Source organism: Erinaceus europaeus, chromosome 1 (assembly GCF_950295315.1).
Source record: "Erinaceus europaeus chromosome 1, mEriEur2.1, whole genome shotgun sequence".
In the NCBI taxonomy this organism is placed as follows: Eukaryota; Metazoa; Chordata; class Mammalia; order Eulipotyphla; family Erinaceidae; genus Erinaceus; species Erinaceus europaeus.
This window is the reverse complement of record NC_080162.1, coordinates 144801563-144812269: the sequence shown is the minus strand read 5'-3', so window position 1 is coordinate 144812269 and position 10707 is coordinate 144801563.

Genomic DNA, 10707 nt, shown 5'->3' with positions numbered 1-10707 from the left:
TCCTGTCTGTAATAGAAGCCTCTTGGGGGTTCCCCTGGAGAAGGATCTGGACTCTCCGTGCCCCCCCCCAACCCCCCACCACACACACACTGATAGCACAACAGCCTGCCAGACAGGAGAGTGAGTGAGCCAATGTGGGCAATGATGGAGTTGGCAAGCTCTGGACCTCAAGTCATTTTAACACAACCCCCCAGTGTAAACACAGGCCTTGCTCTTTCAGTGCTTCTAAAAAAAATAAAATCAGTAAAGAGTGTTTAACAGTGACAGAGCTGAAAATACACAGGAGGTGGTCCTTTATAGAATACTCTTGCTGATCTCTGCCACAACTGGCTGACTAATCCCAAACAAAACCACAGAGAACCAGTCCAGCCAAACTCAGCACTGTAAGGAATAGCAAATGGATATTTCTAATATACAAGAATGAAATAGTTGCAACTTACCTGTCCTGTCTGGTGCTACAGAAGATCCCAAACTCTGCAAACCAGTCTTTTGTACAAAGGGGAAAAGCTATGTTTTGCTATAGCATATAATATTAGATTGGAGTACTTTCGATACACAAATCAACTTCCCCTTTCTCTCTTTCATGGCTGCTTTTTATAGTGGGGGGCAGGTGAGCAGGCCTGGAAATTTGAGACCTAGATATTTCCCAATTTTAGAAATTTTGTTGTCTCTCCCTTTCCCTCCCCCATCCTAGAATAGGTGGTGGGTGCTATTTACCCACCTGGCTTTCATGGTCATTCAGTGGTCACCCCAGACAGTTCAGACTCTGTTCTTTTGGAGTTCAATTTCAGGATTATTTATTTATTTATTTTCAGTATAAGACTGTTTATTTATTTATTTTTGAATTTTTTTGTTATTGGGGAATTAATGTTTTACATTCAACAGTAAGTACAATAGTTTGTACATGCATAACATTCCCCAGTTTCCCATATAACAATACAACCCCCACTAGGTCCTCTGAATCCTTCTTGGACCTGTATTCTCCCCACCCACTCACCCCAGAGTCTTTTACTTTGGTGCGATACGAGGATAATTTATTAAACAGAAGTAAGTCACTGAACCACTAGTTAATAATGCTACACAAAGAACAAAGAGATTGCCTCAAAGGAAATAATCTCTCAGTGGGGGTGGGCATATGTTAAAATGCGCAAGGACCTAGGTGTGAGCCCCCAGTCCCTACAAGCAGGGGGAAAGCTTTGCAAGTGGTTAAGCAGTGCTATAGGCTCCTCTCTCTCTCTCTCTCCCTCCCCCCTCCCCCTTTCCTCTCAGTTTCTGTCTCTATCCAATAAATAAAGAAAGACAATAAAAATAAAGAAAACATTAAAATATATTTTAAAAGAAAGAGAATCTCTCAAGGGTTTTTGTACCTTTCGGTCTCATTTCATTTGAGAGACATCTTACTCCTAATCTATTGCCCATGCTTTTATTTTGCATGCTAGGGAAGTCTTGGCAGCTAGGTACACACAATCTTGCTGGTAATTCACGGGATATTCAAAAACATTTTCAAAATAGGTGTTAAGGTATTATGTATCTAAAATAAAAATACAGAATTTATATAATACATTAATGTCCTAAACCATTCTCCCAAATAATGACATCTGATTTTTTCCCCAAGAGATCAATCTATTTTCCATCGAGCCTGCCTAGTTCTGTAATCAGTAAACTTCTTCTCAATTCCCACTTCAATTTATTGAGAAAATATTGATTTACAGGATCTTTGTTGTCACAACGTTATATCTCCACATTTCCCCAAGACAGGTTATTGATACATTTCACCTTCAACCAAATCATCTTCTAATTCTACCATAGTCAGTCACCTCCCTACCCTTCCCCCTAGTTATCCTCTCTTCTCCTTTCTGAGTCCCTAAGTCTCCTGTGATAGACTGTAGTCCAGAGGTGGCCTCTAAGAAACAAGTAGAGGACAGTACAAGGTGAATTATTGATGAACCTCTTCTACTCAGTGAGGTGAACTGACAGCCACTATGGGCTAAAGAACGAATGTGACGAGGCATCAGCAGACAGTAATCCCAGAGGCCAAGGTGGGTGCCAGGGGAGGAATCACGACCATGACTGAAATCTGAATGTCTACACAGCAGCAGAGCCCAGGGTGCAGCTGTACAGTGCTGCTCTCTAAATAGAATTTTGTTGTCTATCCATTTTTAATTCCCATTATTCACCTCTATCATTTTCAGGGAAACTTCAAATTGCTGTGAATAATTGCAAATGTATATTTCACACTCCAATCTTTTCCCTTTTACAGGAAAAATAAAAAAGGTTTTGATCAGGAGATCAAGAAGTAGCAGGCAAAGCCAGAAATCTATAAACAAAATGAAACAGTGACTTGTGTTTACAGACTTGATGCAAATGTGTGGGCTGTAATTGGGGATGACAGGCTATAATGGGCCTTGACTCAGACCTACCTGATTTTCAGGAAAAGATCAGGATGGTTGAAGCTTTGTATGCAATTTTTGAATTTGTCTTTGGCCTTGAGAAGTAAAATACCTCCCATCCAAGCCTGCCCCCTCTTCCCATTTTCTTTTTTTTTTTAATTTATTTTATTTCCTTTTGTGGTCCTTGTTTTATTTTTTGTAGTTATTATTATTGCTGTTATTGGTGTTGTCATTGTTGGACAGAGAGAAATGGAGAGAGGAGGGGAAGACAGAGAGGGAGAGAGGAACATAGACACCTACAGACCTGCTTCACTGCCTGTGAAGCGACTCCCCTGCAGGTAGGGAGGTGGAACTCGAATCTGGATCCTTACTCCAGTCCTTGTGTTTTACACCAAGTGCGCTTAACCCGCTGCGCTACCACTCGACTTCACAGCATAATTTGTAATAGCCAAAACCTGGAAGGAACCCAGGTGTCCAACAACAGATGAGTGGCTGAGCAAGTTGTGGTTTATATACACAATGGAATACTACTCAGCTATAAAAAATGGTGACTTTACCGTTTTCAGCCCATCTTGGATAGACCTTGAAAAATTCATGTTAAGTGAAATAAGTCAGAAACAGAAAGATGAATATGGGATGATCTCACTCTCAGGCAGAAGTTGAGAAACAAGATCAGAAGGGAAAACACAAGCAGAACCTGAACTGGAATTGGCGTATTGCAACAAAGTAAAATACTCTGGGGTTTGTGGGGGGAGTCGGGGGAGAACACAGGTCCAAAAAGGATGATAAAGGACCTAGTGAGGGTTGTATTATTATATGGAAAACTGGCAAATGTTATGCATGTAGAAACTATTGTATTTACTGTTGACTGTAAAACATTAATTCCCCAATAAAGAAATTTTAAAAAATCTACTGATAAAGAAAGTTACAAAGTTCTCTGAAAAAAAAAAGATAGTTGAAAAAAGAAACTTAATAATGTGTCAATACCTAATAGTTAGTCTATATTCAAATGACCCTGTCAGGGAAAGAAAAAGTCTTATTCATTGGTTTTTGGGAAGATAATCTGAAAAAGATTATATATATACTTGATACTTAAACACAGGAACTGGGTCATACTGATCATACCAATTCTTGGTAGTAGAAGGTGCTCTTCTTATTTCCCATTAGGGAAAAAAACATTAAATATTAACAATTAAGTATGCACTATTTGGTTGTCCTAATCAACATCAGTGCTCACGGAAATGGTAAGTGTTCTCCAAATTTCAGTTGAGTCCATGTGCCCTTGTGCTTCGCGTCACCTGCACTTAACCTGCTGCGCTACCGCCCGACTCCCCTCTTCTCATTTTCTTATCCGCTGTAAGCCTCACCCTCTGAAAATTATTATACATGCTCTCTCCCCTGGAATCCTGAGTAAGTTTGTTAGATGAAGTTGAGGGTAGAGGGCACTGAACCCCAGTTCCACCAGGACTCAGGAACCTTTCCTTTGCCCTTGCCATTGAGAGGGACAGGAATCTGAAGAACACCTGAGGAAAACAGGCCCTTTGTTTACCTAAGCTAGAGGGAGGAAAAAAGTGATAATAGGTGTGGGTGTGACCTTAGAAGTGCATAAAAGACCCCAACCGCATTGCCAACCTGTCACTTTTTGCCACATACCTCTCTAGGCACATGCTTTTCATTTTCCTAAACAAAAGTTTAAAATGCCTGAAACCATGGTCTCTTCAACTCTGTGGAGTTAGCAGGGTGAGTCAGACACTGTGGGGAACACATTTCAGCCTCATCTTCCCTGCAGCAGGTTTATGGTTGCCTCTTACCAATAGCAGGCAACAAAAATTATATAACTGTTAAGGTTCATTTCTGCCTGACAATTCATGTCTTAGATTCTTGGGATGTTGAGTGATGAAATTCAGGTCAACTAGCAAGGTCCAGACTGAAAGTAATTTGCTAATTCAAATGAAAACCACCAATGAGAGCAAACTACCATCTTAGGCTGAATTAGTAAATATTGTCTTCTTTTAAAAAAATCATGAGAGAAGGAAGGAAGGAGGGGGAGAGACAAAGAAAGAAGAGAGAGAAAGAGAGTGTCAGAGCAACATTTCAACACATGTACCACCAGGGACGAAACCAGAAGCCTCAAGTATGCAGTTCTACCAGACTCTGCTTTCCCCATTTAATAGTCTGGCACCTTTGTCAAAGATTAGATGTCCAAAGGTGTGGGGGCTTAGTTCTGGGCTCTCGATTCTATTCCACTGGTCAGTGTGTCTATTCATGTTCCAGTACCAAGCAGTTTTGATGACAATGGTCCTATAATACAATTTGAGATCTGAGAGTGTGATGCCTCCAGTTCTGTTCTTTCTTCTCAAGATTGTTTTGGCAATTCTAGGTTTTTTCTGGTTCCAGATAAATGTTTGTAGCATTTGTTCAATTCTCCTAAAATATGTGGTGGGAATCTTGATGGAGATAGCATTAAATTTGTATATGACTCTGGGTAGTATATTCATTTTGATGATGTTAATTCTTCCAATCCATGAACATGGAATATCTTTCCACTTCATTGTGTCTTTTTCAATTGCCCTGAGTAGTAACTCATAATTTTCAGTATATAAGTCTTTTACTTCCTTGGTTAGGTTTACTCCTAGGTATTTTATTGTTTTTGTTGCTATAGTAAAAGGAACTGATTTCTGGATTTCAACTCCTTTTAACTTAGTGTTTTCATAGAGGAATGCCACTGACTTTTGAATGTTAATTTTGTAGCCTGACACCTTACTGTATTGCCTGATGGTTTCCAAAAACTTCTTGCTGGATTCCTTAGGTTTTTCCGTGTATACTATCATGTCATCTGCAAATAGGGAAAGTCTGACTTCTTCTCTTCCAATCCGTATCCCTTTAATTCCTTGCTCCTGCCTGATTGCTATGGCAAGAACTTCCAACACTATGTTGAAAAGTAATGGTGATAGTGGGCAGCCCTGTCTAGTACCTGATCTGAGGGGAAATGCTTCCAGTTTTTCACCATTGAGTATGATGTTGGCTGTAGGTTTGCTATATATAGACTTCACTATCTTCAGTAATTTTCCTTCTATTCCCATTTTTTGTAGTATTTTGATCATAAAGGGATGTTGTATTTTGTCAAAGGCTTTCTCTGCATATATTGATATGACCATGTGGTTTTTGGTCTTGCTTTAATTGATGTGGTGGATCACATTGATTGATTTATGTATATTAAACCAACCTTGCATCCCTAGAATAAACCCCACTTGGTCATGATGAACAATCTTTTTAATATACTACTGTATCCAGTTGGCTAGAATTTTGTGCAATATTTTAGTATCTATGTTCATCAGAGATATTGGTCTGTAGTTTTTTGTTTTGTTTTGCTTTGTTTTTTGGTTGTGTCCCTGTCTGCTCTTGGTATCAAAGTGATGTTGGCTTCATAGAAGCTGGAAAGGAGTATTCCAGTGTCTTCAGTCTTCTGGAAGACTTTTAAAAGTAGAGGTATTTATTCTTCTTTGAAGGTTTTGTAGAATTCATTTGTCAAACCATCTGGTCCAGGACTTTTATTTTTGGGGAGAATTTTATAACTGTTTCAATTTCATTAGCTGTGATGGGACTGTTCATGCTATCTAGTTCCTCTTTACTTAATTTTGGAAGTTGGTAGGTATCTAGGAAATTGTCCATTTCTTCCAGGATCTATAGCTTGGTGCCATAGAGTTGTTTATAGAAACCTTGCATAATATGTTGAATTTTTGCAGTGTCTGTTGTGATCTCTCCTCTTTAATTTATGATTTGATCTATTTGGGTCTTCTCCCTTTTTTGTTTTGTGAGTCTGGCTAAAGGTGTGTCGATTTTGTTCACTCTTTCAAATAACCAACATTCACTTTTGTTGATCTTTTGTATGGTTTTCTTATTTTTAATGTTATTGATTTCTGCCCTAACTTTAGTGATTTCTGTCCTTCTTGCTGCTTTATGGTTCCTTTGTTCTTCTTCTTCTAGGTCTTCAAGATGTGCAATCAGGCTGTTTATTTGTGCTTTTTCTTGTTTCCTAATGTGTCTTGTATGGCTATGAACTTCCCTCTCAGTACTACCTTAAATGACCATTAGATTTTAATATACCTGATTTACATCTAGTTACCATCTTTCCCAGCTAATGCTTCCCAGTCATTGTATTTATTTATTTATTTTGCCAACACGGTTATTGCTGGGGCTCAATCCACTGCTCCTGGTGGCCATTATTTTTCCATTGTTGTTGCTGTTGTTGTTGGATAGGACAGAGAGAAATCAAGAGAGGAGGGAAGACAGAGAGTGGCAGAAAAAGTCATCTGCAGACCTGCTTCACTGCTTGTGAAGCAATCTTCACCCCCTGCAGGTAGGGATCTGGGGCTCCAAGCAGGATCCTTGCTCCAGTCCTGGAGCTTTGCACTTTGTGAGTTTAACCCCGTGTGCCCTGCCCAGGCAGTTATTAAGCTTCCTAAGTGTGATTAGTTTTCAGAACTTGAAAGTCTTTATTCTTAGAAAATTCAGTCAGAAGTATTCAGGGAGGGTGGGGGAGAGAAAACAGTTATGGTAAAATGCTAGCTAACAGTTACTGGGTTGGAGGAGGAGGAGAGTAAATCAAGTTTTCACTGAAAGAATCTCTCAACTTTTCTGCAAGGCTGGAACCAAGCTGTTCATATGCCCACAGGCAGAAGGCCAGAGAGGTGCTATGAATAACAAGGGTAAGGGGAAGAAGCAGTTAGTTGTGTTTTTTTTTTAAATATTCTTTCTCATTTTTTTGGATAGAGACATAAATTGAGAGGGAAGGGGAATAGAGAGAAAAGGAAAGACACCTGCAGCACTGCTTCACCGCTTCTGAAGCTTCCCTCCTGCAGGTGGGAACAGGGGGCTTGAACTGGGGCTCTTACACATTGCAGCATGTACATTCTACTAGGTATGCCACCACCCTGTTCCAAGATATTATCTTTCTCTCTCTCTCTTTCTCTCTTTAGCCTCCAGGGCTATTGCTGGGGCTTGGAACCATCACTTCTTCTTCTAGCGTTTGCCCTTCTTCCGTAGCCAGTCAACAGCGTCAGGTTGAGCCTGATGTAAAGTTTCGAGACCTCCTTTGAATCTGGAGAGGTGGCAGTCATTGACTATGTGGGTCATAGTCTGTCTGGAGCCACAGGGGCAGTTCGGGTCATCTCTGGCTCCCCAGCGATGGAACATAGCGGCGCATTGGCCATGGCCTGTTCGATAGCGATTGAGGAGGGCCCAATCATAACGTGCTAGGTCAAAGCCGGGTTGACGCTTGCAGGGGTCTGTGATGAGGTGTTTGTTCTTTACCTCAGCTGACTGCCAACTCTGTTTCCAAGAGACTGGAACAGAGAAGTTCAGTGTAGGCGTAGGGGACCAGATTGGGTGACGAGACGTCAAGCGTTGGACAGGGTGGACGAAGATATCCGCGTATATTGGCAGGTCTGGTCGAGCGTAGACGTGGGAAATGAACTTAGATGATGCCGCATCCCGACGAATATCTGGTGGGGCAATGTTGCTAAGAACTGGCAGCCATGGAACCGGGATGGAACGGATGGTTCCAGAAATTATCCTCATGGAGGAATATAATTTGGAATCGACCAAGTGGACATGGGGGCTACAGAACCATACTGGGGCACGGTATTCTGCAGTGGAATAGCATAATGCCAGAGATGATGATCGTAGTGTGGAAGCGCTCGCGCCCCATGAGGAGCTGGCCAGTCTTGCAATGATGTTATTCCTCGCGCCCACCTTTGCTGCAGTTTTTATGAGATGTTTGTGAAATGACAGAGTGCGATCGAGAGTAACGCCAAGATAGACTGGCTGGGCTTCATGCCGGATTCTCGTATCGCCAAGCTGCACATTAAGCTCACACGAGGCCGAGGCATGGTGTAGATGGAAAACAGATGATACCGTTTTTGCAGTGCTAGGGATTAGTCGCCATTTTTTACAGTAATCAGATATCAGAGACATGTCTTTCGTGAGTGTTTCCTCGAGGATGTCGAACTTTGATGCCTGAGTTGCACAGCAGATGTCATCGGCGTAGATGAACTTCCTTGAATAAGTTTCTGGGAGGTCATTGATGTAAATATTAAATAGCGCAGGAGCCAGAACAGAGCCCCGGGGAGGCCACTTGAGACAAGTCTCCATCTGCTAGACTTGTCACCCAGATGCACCCGGAATCTTCTGTTTTGGAGAAGAAATGATATAGTGTTGGCCACCCATGGAGGCAGGCATCTTGAGATCTTGACTAGGAGACCACGGTGCCAGACCGTGTCATAGGCTGCTGTGAGATCAACAAAGACAGCACCCGTCTTTAAATTCTTCTGGAATCCATTTTCAATGTAAGTTGAGAGGGCCAGGGCTTGTTCGCAGGTAGATCGTCCTGGGCAGAAACCAGCCTAGGCCGGTGATAGGAATTTCTCTGTAAGATGAGAAATACGTGACAGAAGCAGCCTCTCAAGGAGTTTGTAACACATGGAAAGGAGAGGAATTGGTCTATAGCTGGCGGCCAGTGTTGGGTCTTTCTTTGGTTTCAAAATCGCTATTACCTTCGCACGACGCCAAGCTTTGGGCATAGACTCAGATTCCAAGATGTGGGACAGGAATGAAGCGAGCCACTTCTTTGCCGCGGGACCCAGGTTAAGAATGAGTTCTGGGGTGATGTTATCATAGCCAGCAGCTGTTCCCGGTTTAACCCTCTTCAAAGCGTCTTCCAGTTCAGACAGTGTAAAGGGAGAGAGTTTTGGAGATGGACAAGATAACCGGAAGTGGGATGACCACTCGTGGGAAATTTCTCTTTTCCAGACTGGGTCGATCTTAGCACAGCCAACTTGAGTTAGGTGACTGGCCACTGAGTTTGGAGATACGGGAGGATGGGAGACGGGAGGGGGTTGGCTACCGGAACCCAGTCTGTGAAGAAGCTTCCAGGCCTTCCTACTTGAGTGGGTGAAATTCAGACTTTCCATGAGTTGTTGCCAGCGGGCTTGGCGTGCTGCATCCAGAGATGGTCAGCCACATCTGGGTCACCCGACTCATCATACTGCTTTAGTAGTTGCTCGCATTCAGCATCAAGACAAGGCGTATAGTTAGCACGTCTCCCACGAGGAATGGCTTGGGAAGCTGCTTTGAAGATGGCTTGGCGGAAGCGCCTGTAGGAATCTTCAGAGGGAATAGAGTTAATTGGAATTGCAGGAATAGATTCGTTGGTAAGATCACTGAACAGACGCCAGTTTGCTTTCTGAAAGTTCCATCTTAGTTTCTCCGAGCACAGAGTCAGTGGGAGCTGGAGACCAATGTGGATGATAGCTGGGTGGTGATGACTGTGCAGGAAGATCTTGAGAACTTGTCTCGTAGTGGGAAAGGCTTGGCCATTGACTGTGCTAATCCAGCACAGATCGGGTGACGAGTCTTTATTCCATCTAGCACTGTGAAAAGAGCCTGGCTGTTTGGGATCGTATAGTAGGGAGACGTCATTCGCTGAAGCCCAGTCGGCTAAGATAGAGCCGTCAGCACGAGTGGAGGAATATCCCCAGTCTTGGTGATGACTATTAAAGTCTCCAACGTAAACAGCTGGGTGATTCGGGCTAGGCAGGACCTCATTATCCCATGAGGCTCTGGGAGGCTTATATACGTTGACGAGCTGAATAGTTCCAATAGTAATGGAGTCGTAGAAGGTCGAAGAGGCCGTATGGTAAACGTCCGCAAGACACGATTTGGCGTAGATGGCTCGGCCGTGTTTAGGATGGAGATTATAGCATATTAAATCGAATGCACTGATGGTGAATCGAGCAGCTTCATTGACTGCTATATGTGTTTCTTGCAGGCAGAATGGGATGCATTGGATCGACCTTCCCGTGGTGCATCCCGTGAGTACCCATTCATTGGGGAAACTGACGATCCTTCCTAGCCGACTGAATCCACATGGATCCCAGTCACTTTCAAAGCCAGCAACAAGCAGCTCCTGACAGCTTTCAAGCTGTTGGTCCTGCTCTTCGAGTCCTCCAACTTAATGTTGAGGGGCTGTCCTTTGCTAAACGCGTTCTTATTGGTCAATTGGCGATACAACATCAGGCAGATGTTATCTGCCTGCAAGAAACACATATAGCAGTCGATGAAGCTGCTCGATTCACCATCTGTGGATTCGATTTAATATGCTATAATCTCCATCCTAAACACGGCCGAGCCATCTACGCCAAATCGTGTCTTGCGGAACCATCACTATGAACTACTGACTGTGACCTTTTTTTTTAAATTTATTTATTTACTTATTATTATTATTTGGATAAGACAGAGAGTAATTGAGAGGGAAGGG